The 12494-nt window shown below is 58.2% G+C and overlaps 1 protein-coding gene across 2 annotated transcripts in view; it reads left to right on the forward strand.

The window, feature by feature from the left end:
- The window catches only part of CDH4 (cadherin 4), a 360186-nt gene that overhangs the window by 280106 nt on the left and 67586 nt on the right, over positions 1-12494 (forward strand). The window lies entirely within an intron of this gene.

Here is a 12494-nt window from a genome sequence, read left to right on the forward strand (position 1 = left end):
GGTGAGAATTCCCATCCCCTGTGGAAAAGCCTCACCCCACTCTTTGGAAACGAGGGTCCCCGCGTATGATAAGGGGTCCTCCTCATTGCTGGCGCTGACTGGCCTGTTTCTTTCTCGTTCCTTTCGACACGGAAGGCTGGGCTGTGCTGGGAACACAGAGACGGCGTGGGAGGAAGCGCCAGCCCAGCAGAGCCCCTGCGGTTCTCTGCACCCCCAAGGCCAGCCACGAGGGTTGGCTGACCCAGCAGAAGGAGCCAGAGTGGCAGATATTTAGAGCACAGCTCTGACATTAGTGAGAGCGGCGCGCACACCCACTTACGCACCACCCAAGGTGGCTCGGTTGCAAAATGCCACCCGCCTTCTCATCCCAAGCCAGCTCTGCCGCCCAGTGTCCCCGAGCCCTCTGCTGCCTCCTCCCAAGGGGGGGTTTCCTGAGCCATCGCCCCCCTTGAGTTGTCTGGCTGGGTTGGAGATTTCGCTGTTTGGAGCTCAGAGGTCGAGAGAAGCCATCAAGGATTGAAACCCCATCCTGGGGGCAGTTTCCTAGGACCTCCGTCTCCTGAGCCAACTGGCCAACCCCAGGCCCCCTGCTCAGGACGATGCCAGCGACAGTTCTGCAGTGGCTGCCTTGCCCCCACCCCTCTCGGGTCCCTTCTGGATCTTGGCTGTGCCCTGTGCCATCAGTGGTTTGAAATGTTTCTCCGAGCAATTCGTTCTTAATGTAAACAAGCGTATTCTGAAAGGAAACATTGTATCAGGCGGGGATGGGAACATCGGCGTGGTCTCCAGAGACAAGCATGGGGCAAAGAAAGCAGAGCTGCCCCCTGTCCTCCGAGGAAGGCCACGTGAGGCAACAGTGTTTCAGGGACACCAGGGCCAGACCGAGGCGTCCCGTGGGAATGTTCTCAGAACAGAGCGCATGTTGCCCGGGAGCGAGGTGGTCGTGGTGTGCCTCACGTTCATGTACTGCCTCGTGCTGGCGCTACCCCAAGTCACGTCGTGTAGAAAGCCGTCGGTCTTGCTCGGGGGTCGGCAGACCTTTCCTGTGAAGGGTCAGAGAGCAAATATTTCCGGCTTTGCAGCCTCGCAGCCTCTGCCACAGTGTGGACGCAGCCTCAGGCCGCAGTGCACACTAACGGGTGGGCTTGTGTCCCAGTAAAACTCTAGTTACCCGGTGTTGGCCCACGGGCTGTAATTTGACAACTGCCAGCCTGACTCCCTTCCCAAATTCCAGGAGGGTCTGCCCCAAGTCATCCTCACGGCTGTGGCAGGCACGTCATCTGTTGAGTGAATGAACGAATTCGGGGGCTCTGGTCTGCGTACACACCAGGAGGGCGTGCACCTGAATCTCGGCCGGTGTCTTAGCACGACGGAATATTCTGTCATCCTGACCTAGGACTGACAAGTGGGACATTCTGTCTCTGCTCCCATCTGTTGACAGCTCATAAAGGGCGCCAAAAAATGGGGGGGGGTCACGTGGGCAGAGCCCTGCCCCAGGGGGTCCCCAGGCTGCACGTGACCCGCTGGGCTCATCGTCCTGCGTGTCCGTCTTCTGCTGGGCTGTGGAGAGAAAGACACGGCTGCACCTTCTGCCTGGCCGGGCACCTGCGTGGCAGTGGCTGAGGAGGTCAGGGCTGGGGACGGGGCCGGCTTCTGCCCGACCAGCAGAGAGCTCGGGTCCCTGATGGGCGGGCCACGTTGTCCTGTTGACGGGGACATTTCTTCTCAGGACATGGCAGTGAGAACTGAGCTTACTGTGCATCTGAGTGCCCCCAGCCGGCACGCGGTTTTCCAGTTTGCAGCAGGGAGATTCGCCCCTCCCGATGCTCACACACCACGGAGAGCGCGGCGGGGGAGGAGCGGGGACAGGGGCTCTCAGGCCTACGGGCGGACGCAGCTTCCTGGAGACGCCCTTTGCCGTTGACGTTGCCCAGCCGGCAGCGCGGGGAGGAGACGTGAGTTTGGCTCTCGGTGTCAGGGAAGCTACGGAGCCTACGGGTCTGGGAAACCATCACCAGCGCCTCGGACTCCCCAAGCTGGAGCCGCTGTCTGGGGGTCTGTGGCGTTGCCGCGGGTGGCAGTGGGTTTGCCATCCACTGCCCGCACCCCTGACGTGGCCAGCAGCCCCGAAGAAGGGCCCGCCCATGCCGGGCTGTCACTGTGGGAGGGCTGTGGGCAGGGCATGGGTGTGTCAGGGCTGCGACTGCTGTGGGGACGTCTCCAAAGCTGCAGAAAAACCCACACAGCAGAATTTCACTGTTGCTCCTTGTGTGGCTTAGTCAGGCTCCTGGGCTCTGCACCACAGCCATTCCGGGCCCCAGGGTAAGGGGCTCGGGTTGGCCTGGCATGGGAGTGGCGTGTCAATGGCGTGTGTCGATTTTGCCAACATCCCCTCGGCCAACGCCCAATCACTGGGCCCTGTCTAACTGCAGTGGATGCTGGGACACACCCAGCCCTGTCCCCGGGAGGAGAAGGAAGCGTGGCTGGTGAGCGGCTAGTCTCTGCCAACACAGGTCTCCAGACATGAGGTCAGCCCTGTCCTTTCCTCCCCAGTGACGCAGCTGTCCCGGGGGCCCACAGCCACCAGCCGTCCTGGGCAGGCGATTCAGGCCCAGGCACCAGCCCTTCCCAGGCCTGGCCTCTCTCCACCCTCTGCCCCGCCTTTCTCTCCATCGCGCTCGGTGCCGTTGATTTCATATCTGTCATTTACTCATCTGCCTTCGTGTTGTCTGAGAGTGGCAGGGACCTTGCCTGCGTCCCCAGCGCGGCGAACAGCTCCTGGCACGCGGCAGGCGCTGGACTTGCTGAGGGAATGAATGAATGAGGGAACAAGTGGGTGACGGGTGAACCCTGTGCTGGGCACCCAGCAGCTCACACACCCCACGGCACAGCCCCTGGGGCTCGGCAGGTGCCTCTGCACGGCTGGTCCCGGCTCTCAGTGCTCAGAGTGACAACGTGGCACATGCCTGGGGGGACCTTGCTGGGGGGAGGTATGTCTTTAGCAAATGGAAAAAGAAATGTCCATTGTGGCTTCTGTAAAAGATTTATCTTCTCCAAATGGACCCCATGTTCTTATGTAAGAACTCAGCACACACATGTGCGTGTGGGTGTGCACACGCATGCTGCCCCCACTTCACGCACACACAGACACGCACACTCATGTTCTCATTCACTGCCTCCCCTCTTCCCTCCATGGAATTCTTATCCGGCGCAGACCATGGTGTGGGGGCTGCTTTTCTGCCAGCCTCTGTCTGCAGGAAGTTGATGCGTTTCCTGTCCGTGTTTCAGGGGGGCAGAAAGAACCCGAATCGCGGAGCTGTGCTGAATGCAGCGTGATGGGAGCAGGAAGCAGACGCGGAGCACTGTGAGGTTCAGCTGGGATCGGCTGCAGTTCTGTGCTCATTAAGGCATTTCATTCTGATGAAATATGTTAAATGAAAAAATGGGCCGGAGAGGAAGAGGCAGAACATTCCTCCAAAAAAGCCTCTGTTAATTACCGGCCTTTTCCTTATAAGGAGAATCATGTCCCCTCCAGCACACTCGCTCTGCCTGTGCAGGGGAGCCCTGGCCAGGGAAGGGGGCTCCCGTCGCGGGGCTGTGGCGCGGGGCGCACCGTCGGCGGTTGTGCCTCTGGAAGGAGTGACGGGGAGTGAGGAGATGCGACGGTATCGGGAGACGTCACCCGAAGGCCCTGGCCGTCCTTTCCTCCCGGGCAGAGGGAGAAACCGAGTCACCGTCACTGGGCTGACGCCCTGGGAAGCTGGCGGGGCTGGTGCTCCCAGAGGAGTGAGGGCAAACGCAGGAGGGCACCGTTTAGGTCAGCAGGACACCTCCAGCTCGGGGTGGACAGCGGGGCCGTCGGTCACGTGCCGGGCGCCACGCAGGCATCGGGGATTCCGGGGGGAGCATGTAGGGTTCGTTCGTGGCTGTTTCGGCTTGTCGTTCAGTGTCCCCGTGACCACGGCGGTGATTCCCTCGCAGGCCCATCAGTGCAGGGTTTGGAGAGCCACCTGCGTCTCCAGCACACGCACTAGGTTTCGCTTCTGGCAAGATTCGGAACAAGGATAAAATCAAACTCTTAAAAAGAGGATCTGTTTCTTGGCGGCATCTCATAAAAATTCAGAATTTGTTAACTTGAGAGGTTGTCCAAGGTAACTGTAGGAATTGGCTCGCGATGAGGAGGAGGAAGCGCGTGCTCTTGGGGACAAGTCCCTTCATTGTGGAGGTTGGTATTTCAGAAGACAAGGGGTCACGCCAACAGTCCTCGGGGCCCTGCCAGAGAGCAAAGGCCGGGAGAGCCGTGAACACAGGATGCTGGAGAGAGGTCCTTACAGTCACTCAGCGCCAGCCCCTTGGGGCGGACGGTGGATCCCACTCCCGGAGCGGGAGGTCGAGAGAGCGCAGGGCGGGTGCTTGTCAGGTCGTCAGACTCAGCCCCGGACACCGAGCGGCTCACGTGGGCTTAGGCTGATGACATCGGAATGTTCCCTTCGCATTTGCTCGGTGAACTTGGCTCCCGGTTTATGGACACGGCTTCACATCCAGCGAGTGTTTGTTACGTTCTGTGTGACACGCATGGCTGGGCCTTTGGGGTGTGGAGGTGAGAGGTGACACGCTGCCCTCGGGGTGCTGCGCTGGGTCTGCGTCACGGGAGTGTGTGGCGTGTGACTCAGTCTGCAGCCCGAGTGTGTGAACACGCGTGTGGAGCTGGCTGAACTTTCACTGCGCGTCACCCTTACGAAGCGTGTGAAACCTGTTCGCTCGCCGTCCAGCCCACCCGAGAGCCTGTTTCCTGGTCCTCCGTCGCGTCCATTCACGTGCACGTGACTGACGTGGTCGTTACTCGTCATCTCACGGAAGCAGGATGACCTCCTGGAGCGCGAATGTGCCCGTTGTCCTCAGGAGATGGCCCAGCTCCTGTCACACGGGTCCCCAAGCCCCTGCCCCTTGCACAGCAGACTCCAGCCGGGTTGGGGACTCGCAGACTCCAGACTTGCTCGGGCGCTCGGTGACCTGGAGTCCCGCGTGCAAGCTCTTCCCTCCGTCCCAAGGGTTTCCCCCCTACACCCCGTGCCCCCGACCTGGCTGCATCCTGCCCCCTCTGAGAGAGCCCCACTTCTCAGAACCAGCGGAGGCCCTCCCGTGGGGTCTCGTGGTAGTCCCTTTGCCTGTCACTGCGGTAGAGATTTTGGCACAGTTTTGTCAGTAATCACTGTGCTGTGTCCCCCACGAAATCTAAAATTCCTTGAGGGATGGGCCGCCTGTCAAACAACACTGATGACAGAGCAGATGTCATCTACTACACACTAGATAGATCAATAAAATTATCCAGTCTGAAGAATGGGGAGGCCTGGAATACGCAGGGTTTCAGTGGGATGGTGACCGGTGGCCTAGTGTCTGTGTAACGGGAGTAGCAGAAGGAGAGGAGAGAGGTGATAAAAAAACAGTCCTTGAAAAAATAATGGTTGAAATTTTCCCCAAATTTGGTAAAGAAACAAACTCACAGATCCAAGAAACCCAGTGGACCCCAGGTGGGATAAATACAGAAGAAGCCATGCCTTGATCTAGTCAAACCGCCAACATTTAAGAAGAAAGAGGAGATCTTAAAGAGCAGGAAAGATGCCGCGTGTACAGGACAAGGACAGGACTGGCTTCTCGTTAGAAGTAACGGAGGTCACAGGCCAATGGAGTGACATTTTAAAATTACCGAATGAAAAGAAACTATCAACGAAGAATTCTATATCCAGGAAAGTATCCTTCAATGAAGACGAAATAAAGACATTCCTGGTGAACAAAGTCAGGGAACCCTCCCCAGGGGCTCACGGGAAATGGTAAAAGATGTCCTTTGGGCTGAAGCCAGATGACACCAGTTGAAATTGAGGCCCCCAGGAAGGGATGGGGAGCTAAGGAAAAAGTAAAGTTATGGACTGACCTGAAAGGCTGTAATCTGTCTCTTAATGTCTTTAAAAGACAGCTGACTATATTTAAGGCAAAAATGTAACTTTGTGTTATGGAAATTATAACTTATGTTGATGTCACTAATGTGACAGCAATAGGACAAAACTTAAGAAAGACAACAAGTGACAGAGGACAGGAGCCATGTCTGATCGTGTCCCTGGCTGTCCCCAACCACCAGGAACAGTGGCCTAGAGCCCCCCTCCCCAGGGAGGGGTGGGTGCTGGGACCCCTAGAGGGAGGGGCTGGGTTTGGCCCGGGGGCTGGGTTTTGCTGTGACTGGGAGTGACTGTCTGATGGGCATTGTGCAGTGGGACCCTGGCTGTACCCTGCCCAGGTGCATGAGGACCTCCTAAAGTTCACACTCCTGCCTTTGAGGAGTCACCTGGAGACAGGCTCAGGGCGCACATGGCTGGTCCCTAGGAGGACAGAGGCCAGTGATGCTCCAGTTCCTGACTTCGCTAGTGAATCTTCGGGGTCTAGTTCTTTGGAGCCAGAAAAGCTTATGGGTGAGGGAAAATGAAGACGTGGGTTTCTCTACCTGAAGGAACCTTCAGACGGAAACCTCTGGGAGGAAATGACAGCAGGAGGTGTTCCAGCAGTCGTTTGTGCTTGGGTTTCCTCCCCATAAATAGATGCTGAAAATGTCACCTCTGCCTTCACTACACAGACACCAATCAGTTGCCGGAATGGAACCACTCGAGGGTGATGGAAGAACAGGTCCCGAGGGCCCTGGCTCAGCCCCAGAGGAATCGCACTCCTTGAGGAAGTGCCGACTTTTCACGGAGACAACGTGTCTCCCTCCACAGCAAGACAGGCGGCACTGTGACTTGCCCGTCACCTGCAATTCAGGGTCCGCCTCCTTCCCGGCCCCACCGTGGGGCAGGGGCTTTGCACGTGCACAGGTATACACGTGCATAGGTACACACGTGCACAGGTACACACACAGGTACACACAGGTACACACACACACAGGTACACACGTGCACAGGTACGCACACGCTCGGGTACACACGTGCACAGGTACACACACAGGTACACACAGGTACACACACACACAGGTACACACATGCACAGGTACACACGTGCACAGGTACACACACAGGTACACACACACACAGGTACACACGTGCACAGGTACACACACAGGTACACACGTGCACAGGTACGCACATGCTCAGGTACACACGTGCACAGGTACGCACGTGCCCGGGTACACACGTGCACAGGTACACACACACACACAGGTACACACATGCACAGGTACACACGTGCACGGGTACGCACATGCTCAGGTACACACGTGCACAGGTACACACGTGCACAGGTACACACACACACACACACACAGGTACACACACACAGGTACACACAGGCACAGGTACACATGTGCACAGCCGCCGCCCCAAGTGTGGTTCTGAAAGTGCAGAAAATGTGGTTCGGAAAACATATCCCAAGCCGAGAGGGATGGCCCAGCCTGCAGGTCCCCCATGGTGAGACATCGTGCTGAGCCCCATGGTGAGTCCGTGTTGTCCTTGCTGAAGCCAGGGGGACGGGAGGAAAGCAGCCGTTTCCCGACTCAGCTGCTGTGGTTCTATGACCTAATCAATCGTGTGACAGAAACGTGCAGAACTTTGTGTTTACCGTTCCCTCATTGGAGCAGAAAATGTTCCCTTTCTTGAATTGCTTTAATGGCTGTATTTATGCTGCTGAAAGTTCCTTAAGAAATGAAAGTAAAATCAAATTGTTGCAAGTGCTCAGATAATTTATTGGAGAATATTCAATTAGAATATATTAATATTTTAGATTCCCATCATTAATTTAATATTCAGGATTTAATTTAGTCATTGAATTGCCGTAGCGCCCTGTGCAGTGGGGCTCAGGACACAGCACCTGCCGCAGGTGACTCCCGGAGCTCGGCAGCGGCCAAGTTCCTCACGTCTGCCGGGCTGGCTCCAGCTTCGCCAACGGGACGTGTCTCCAGGCTACAGAGGGAGCACCCGGAGCCTCTGCGGCGGGGCTGGTCTGAGAACAAGCGTAAGGGACAGCAGGGGACACGGGCACAGAGGAAAACGCCTTCCGGGGTCCCGGGCCCTGCCGGCAGCTGAGGAAGGAGACAGCCTGCTCCCGGCCCCGCCGGGGACCCAGCGGGCAGCGTGTCCTGCCGACTGTGGTTCTGCGGGAGGCCTGTCCTGTTTCTGATGATGTTTGGCGTTTCCTGTTAATTTCTTCCCAACAGCAGACATTTCCTTTTGAAGACGCCTTTCTTCAGAATTACCGAGAACCAGAGAGGAAAAGCCACCTCCCCAGAGCTTTCAGCGTGAAGACCCGACTTCGGCTCAGAGACGGGCTCAAAAGCAAAGCCGATCACAAGGGGACGTCCAGGACAGGGAATGGCAGTTGGGACACAGACTATTTCTAAGCTACAGAAGACAACGGAAAACCGCTCTTTGGTTTTGGCCTCCCCAGTGGTGCCGAAACAGTCCGACTCTGTCTTCAAAGTTCCTCTTTAAAATGATGCCCAGAAAGACCGGGGTCCCGGACACTCCTCGGCACAGAGAATCGGCTGTGCCCCTCAGCCTGTCCAGACCCTCGGCTCCTTTTCCGGCTACTTCCGTGCAATTGCACAGCCAAGTGTGAGCTCGTGTGGTGCGCAGCCACGGAGCTGCAGCCCTGCTGTCGGCTGCGCTCCCCACGGAGGCCGGAGGCTCCCCACGGAGAAACGACTCCACGAAAGCTGCCAGTGCAGAGCTCGGGCGGGGCCACCCGCACGTCAGACTGGCTGGGCCACTTGGACAGACGCCACCGGCTCAGGTCCCCGTTCCGGGGTGTCGGTACTCAGGGACACAGCACTGCCCCGGAGGCCCTGAGGGGCTTCCCCGATGCCGGGGGTCCTGGCGGCTCCCTCCTGCTGCAGGAGAGGACAGGGCGGGCCCGGCAGGCGTCCTCGGCGGCTGCGTCCCGGGTCCGGCCGCTACACGGCGCTGGCCCAGCCCCCATAGCTCACACGGACGCTTCCTTTCGAAGCCAGCAGCCAATAAAAACGAGCCCCCAATGACCAGCTCATCCCACCCCAGAGAGCAAAGGGTGACGGCTATTTTATCTCAATCAACAGCTTAGATTCCTCTCAGCTCTGGGCTCTCCCCATGCAAATTTGAAAAGCTCTTAATGTATGTTAAATAAATACCAGCTACTTGTCAGAGCTGTGTTTATTGAAGATTAATTTTATAACTGCTACATTTTTGATCGACTATTACTCATAATTAGCCCCTATAAATGTTTCGAAGTAATCAGATAATATTTGAATAGCTTAAATACACTAAGTAACCTTCTCCCTGCGTCTGTCAGGAAATGATGTGTGCACGGCTCTAAACTGGGGTTTGCAGGTCAGTCCCTGTGTCTGGCCGCTTTCAGGGTGACCTGGGGGACGCTCCACTGTCAAACTTGTGGGAGGAAAGGTTAAATATGTTTCATAATGTAAGAGGATTATTTTAAATTTTCCCATGAATTCTGGAGACCACAGGCAAGCGGGAGCGTTCCTGGGTCCGAGTTCTCCGGGCTTGCCGGGGTTCTGCATTTCAGGGTCCGTTCCTCACGCTTAGCGCCAGCCGCTGGCACCTGTGCCCACTCCTGGTCCTGCGTGTCCAGGTGGGTCTGCGGCTCCGGGAGGAACATCCGGCTGCTCCCCCGCCAGGGCTTTCTCCCCAACTCAACCCGGAGTCTGGCCGGGCAGTCGGTTCCTGCCGCACCTTCCCGCTGGGGACAGTGAACAGGAGGCAGCCCCTCCCAGCTGGGCCCGGCCGCCGCGCTGCTGAGAGTGGGAAACGTGGTAGCGTGACAGACCCCCGCGTCCCGGTGGCCGGGCGTGAGCACATCTGACGCATTTGTACCTGTTTGTTCATAAAATTTCTTCCCAGAAGAAAAAATTCAAAGGAAAACAAGCAGAGAGGTGGGAGTGACTTGCTGGTTGGAGGACGAGATGTCTGTGTGAGATTGGAGGAGGGGCAGCATCGCCTGGGTGGAGAGGACAGGAGGGGACAGGCAGGGACAGGAGGGGACAGGCAGGGATAGGAGAGGACAGGCGGGGACAGGAGGGGACAGGCAGGGACAGGAGGGGACAGGCAAGGACGGGCGGGGACAGGCGGGGACAGTGGACACTGGCCTGGGAAGGACCCCGCATGTCTAAGCCGTCCTAAGGAAATTCAGCTTGATCCCAGGAGCACTGAGGTCCCTAGGCAGGACTCTGGCTCACTTAGATGTAAGGACATTGACTTCTTGGGGAAGCCTCCAGGGACAGCTCCTGCTGCCAGCCCCCCACCCCCCCGTTCTGGTCTTTTTGGTCTTGGGCGTGTCCTGAGCACGGGGCATCTTCAGATATCCCCAGGTGGTTTTCTTGCACAGCAAGATCGAGAGCCGAGGCCTCGAGAGCCGTGGTCCCAACCGCCTGCCCGAAGCGTCATCCTGGTTACAGTGGCAGGTGCCAGCGACAAGCTCCTGCCTGCTCCGGCCTCCTGCCTGGGAGGGCTCGGCTCAGGGTGTTTACTCAGCAGGGTGTGGGCGAGGCCAGGGCCCTGCCCCGCTGAGATGTGCCAGGACCCCGAGTGGGTAAGAGACCCTTCCTACAGGAACTGAGCAGGGTCCCCAAGGGGACCTCAGAGCTCTGTTTTGTCACTCACGCTGGAAGAGAAAGTCTGAAATCCTTGGCAGTGTTTTTCTAGGCAGCAGCCAGGTGGGCTGCCGCTTCCAGCCCAGGTCAGTAAGCAGAGGGGGGTCTGCCCTGGGGCTGGAGCCCGTGCACCTGTGTCTGTGTGTCCAGCAGCCGCGGCACCTTCCGGCGAAGGGACAGGAGGGCTCCGGTGTGCTGAGCCCACCCGAGAGCAGCAGGTGCCGGGCCCTCGTCATGGGTGACTTCATTTGTTCTGTCCAAGACCCAAGGGGGGTGCGTCCTCACTGCCCCTGGGGAGATGGGGGGAGATCCAAGGGCCAAGGGAACTTGCCCGAAGGCTCAAACTCAGGACGGAGACAGGAGTCACTGCCTCCCACGCCTGCCATCCTAAAGGGGGCCCACCCGCCGTGTGCCGGCGTCGCCCCAGGTTAGGAAGAACTCTGCCCCGTTAGAAACAGCCGTGGGTGGGAGCAATTCCACACCCACTTGGGAATTTGAGGACGTTCCAAACCCTCTCTCTGTAGAAACACACACGTGTGAACACTCACACGTGCACACACCTGGCGCCGTCAGAGACAAGGGACAGTCGTGTGGAGGGGTCGATGCCTGGCAGTGTCTGGACGTGGATCAGCCTGGGCTGCGGGGAAACTGCCGCCTTGCCCTCCGGTGGCTGCTGATTCCGGGCAGAGGTGGGAAACAGGATACAGCCGTAGTCCCAGCTGAGGCGTCGGGGACATGCACCTTGGCACGCGTGTGCTGCACACATCCGTGCACACCATCTCTCTGAGTGGGAGAAGCAGCAGCCATCTGGGGTGGTGTCCTGGAGTCTGCTCCTGTCCCCAAGGGCCATGTGGCGGCCACAGGGTTCCCGAGGACGTGGGTAAGTGCCGAGTTGCTCCGGGTGCCACCCTCAGGCACGGTGCAGAGATTCGGCTTCTCGAAACCATGAGTGCACTTGCAAGAGGAAGAGATCTTTTTTTAACTCCCAAGAAGCCCTCTAATAATGGGTTGCTAAGAGACTGCTACAGCGGATGATTCTGAAAACGTCTCGCTCTGTCCCTGGTGGAGGAGTTTCCAGGGCCGTGTAGCCCCCCAGCCCCCACTGCCCTATCAGGGAGGGCCCGGGGGCTCAGGAGGGGAGAACCGCCCTGGGGAGAAAGTCAGTGGTGTGGGGAGAGGGGGTGCCGCCGTGTTCTGGAACCAGCCCCCTGTGGCCCGGCTCGATTCTCTGGGTCTTAGAACAAGCAGAGGTTGGATTACCTGAGCGTGGACTTTACTCTCAGCTGCCGGTAACAGGATGTCTTGATGCCTAACATCTGACTTTGAGGCTGCTGAAGTTACATTTGTTGGCTTCAGAAATCAGCCTTCTCCATCTGCTGTGTCTCCTCCCGGCCGGGGAACCGCAGTCTCCGGTCCCTGTCTGAGGTGTGGCAGCTCCGCCGTCCGGGAGGGAGGGCAACTGGGCAGGTGTTCCGTGCTGTGCTGGCCTGTGTGAGGCCAGCCACACAGGGGTGACCAAATAGCCCTCAGTAAAATGAACAGAAGGGGCGAGAGGAGCTGAGGAATTACGACAGCTCTTCAGACCAAAAGGTGTGATGGAACTAACCGACGTGGAAAATGTCTTGTGTGATAGGATGCCCCGCTAGCGGGGAGGTTTGAAATACGGGAAGGGAAGGGATGGGGAGTTCTGTCTGTACTGGGTCCCTGCCAACTGCAGGACGGTCATACTGTCATCTGTCGTCATGTCAGAGCACATGGACTCGGCAGTGGGCTGGTGGGCACAGCGGGGTGCAGGCACAGTCCGATCCAGCACCGTGCAGGGCGGCTGGGCACTGCCTGGGGGCAACCTGGCCTGGCAGCCACGAGCCCGGCC

Source organism: Eulemur rufifrons, chromosome 20, assembly GCF_041146395.1.
Source record: "Eulemur rufifrons isolate Redbay chromosome 20, OSU_ERuf_1, whole genome shotgun sequence".
In the NCBI taxonomy this organism is placed as follows: domain Eukaryota; kingdom Metazoa; phylum Chordata; class Mammalia; order Primates; family Lemuridae; genus Eulemur; species Eulemur rufifrons.